This window comes from Mandrillus leucophaeus, unplaced genomic scaffold (assembly GCF_000951045.1).
Source record: "Mandrillus leucophaeus isolate KB7577 unplaced genomic scaffold, Mleu.le_1.0 Scaffold55, whole genome shotgun sequence".
Classification (NCBI taxonomy): Eukaryota; Metazoa; Chordata; class Mammalia; order Primates; family Cercopithecidae; genus Mandrillus; species Mandrillus leucophaeus.
This window is the reverse complement of record NW_012105919.1, coordinates 2,412,864-2,415,072: the sequence shown is the minus strand read 5'-3', so window position 1 is coordinate 2,415,072 and position 2,209 is coordinate 2,412,864. Positions and strand designations below refer to the sequence as shown.

At 48.3% G+C, this 2,209-nt stretch overlaps 1 pseudogene across 1 annotated transcript; it reads right to left on the bottom strand.

The window, feature by feature from the left end:
* Window positions 1–1,009: 1,009 nt before the first annotated feature.
* LOC105552266 lies at window positions 1,010–1,828 on the bottom strand (annotated as a pseudogene). Its single transcript, XR_001007982.1, has one exon. The product of XR_001007982.1 is annotated as an interferon-induced transmembrane protein 3 pseudogene (transcript).
* Window positions 1,829–2,209: the final 381 nt, after the last annotated feature.

Here is a 2,209-nt window from a genome sequence, read left to right as displayed (position 1 = left end):
CCAGCACTTTGGGAGGCCGTGGCGGGCGGATCATGAGGTCAGGAGATCAAGACCAACCTGGCCAACATGGTGAAAACTCATCTCTACTAAAATACAAAAAATTAGCTGCGCGTGGTGGTATGCATCTGTAGTCCCGGCTACTTGGGAGGCTGAGGCAGGGGAATCGCTTGAACCCAGGAGGTGGAGGTTGCAGTGAGCCGAGATGGCGCCACTGCACTCCAGCCTGGGTGACAGAGCGAGTCTCTGTCTTGAAAAAAAAAAAAACAAGAAGGGAAACAATACCTTCTTTATAAAGTGAGATACTAAAATCTTAATATTTTCTGTTTTTATGTATTCATTTTTTGAGATGGGATCTTGCTTTATTGCCCAGGTTGGAGTACAGTATTGCGATCATGGCTTATTGCAGCCTCAAGTGATCCTCCCGTCTCAGCCTCCTGAGTAGCTGGGACCACAGGCACATGCACCATTACACCCTTCAATTTTTTTTTTGTTTTCTTGTTTTGTTTTGGAGACACTGTCTCGCTCTGTCACCCAGGCTGGAGTGCGGTGGTGTAATTTCTGCTCACTCCAACCTCCACCTCCCGAGTTCAAGCAGTTCTCATGCTTCATCCTCCTGAGTAGCTTGGTAACACATGCGTGCACCATCATGCCTGGTTAATTTTTTGTATTTTTAGTAGAGACAGGGTCTTACCATGTTGCCCAGGTTGGCCTCAAACTCTTGAGCTCAAGTGATTTGCCTGCCTTGGCCTCCCAAAGTGCTGCTCCCTACAATTTAAAAAATTTTTTGTGGAGACAGTCTCACTGTTACCCAGGCTGGTTTTGAACTTCTGCCCTCAAGTAGTCCTCTTGCCTTGGCCTCCCAAAGTGTTGGGGTTAAGGCTGTGAGCCAGCACACTCAGCCTAGATTATTCTTATGTTCTGTTCTTGGCACATAGTAGATGTTCAACAATGTAGAGTCAAACACATTTGGAGTTGAAATGACTCTGGTGTTTGTTTTGTTTTGTTTTTTAACCAGAAACACGAGCACTTTATTGAATGCCATTGTAGAAAAGTGTGTGAGGATAAAGGGCTGATACAGGACTTGGCTTTGGGGGCAGGGCGAGGAATGGAAGGTGGAGTACGTGGGATTCAGATCATGGGCAGAGCTCCTGGCCTAGATGATGCCTCCTGATCTATTGATAGACATGAAAGATCAACACTAGGATGATGATGAGCAGAATGGTCATGATGATGTGCACAGTCAGGTCCCAGATGTTCAGGCACTTGGCGGTGGAGGTGTAGGCCTGGGCCCTGGTCAGGTCGCCAACCATTTTCCTGTCCCTAGACTTCACAGAGTAGACCAGTGCTATGAAGCCCAGGCAGCAGGAGTTCATGAAGTAGGTGTTGAACAGGGACCAGACAACATGGTCAGGCATGGAGTTCTCGCTGTGGATGTAGATCATCATGGTGGACATCAGGGGAGCATGGTTGTGGGGCACCCCCAGCACAGCCACCTCTTGCTCCTCCTTGAGCATCTCATAGTTAGGGGGATGGCCGATGATGGTGGGAGTGAAGAGGTTTGGACAGTGTGGTTCATGGTATCCAGGGAAGACCAGCTGTGGTCGGGTTGCTGGGCTGGTTCTCAGTGGGCCCCTCCCTTTGCCTGATAGTTTGGATTTCTCTGGCTCTGGTGGTTTTTTAGTACTCGTTCTATTTACAGGTGAAGAAATTGAGACCAAGAGGGTTATTTGCCAGAGTGTCTCATCATTGGCTGCATAACTGACATTAGAATCTGATGTACTTCTATTTCTAATACATTGCTTTTTTTTTTTTTTTTTTTTTTTTTTTGAGATGGAGTCTCGCTCTGTTGCCGAGACTGGAGTGCCGTGGTGCAATCTTGACTCATTGCAACCTCCCTCTCCCAGGTTCAAGCTATTCCCCTGTCTTAGCCTCCCAAGTAGCTGGTACTACAGGCGCCTGCCACCATGGTCAGCTAAGTTTTGTATTTTAGTAGAGACGGGGTATCAACATGTTGGCCAGGCTGGTCTCGAACTCATGACCTTAGGTGATCCACCTGCCTCGGCCTCCCAAAGTGCTGGGATTACAGGCATGAGCCACCACGCCTGGCCTTTCACTGTCATTTTTCTTTTTCTTCATCCTTCCTTTCCTTTCTTCTTTTCTCCCCTCCCCGCTGCCTCCTCCCCTCCTTCCCTCCCCCCCCTTCCTTCCT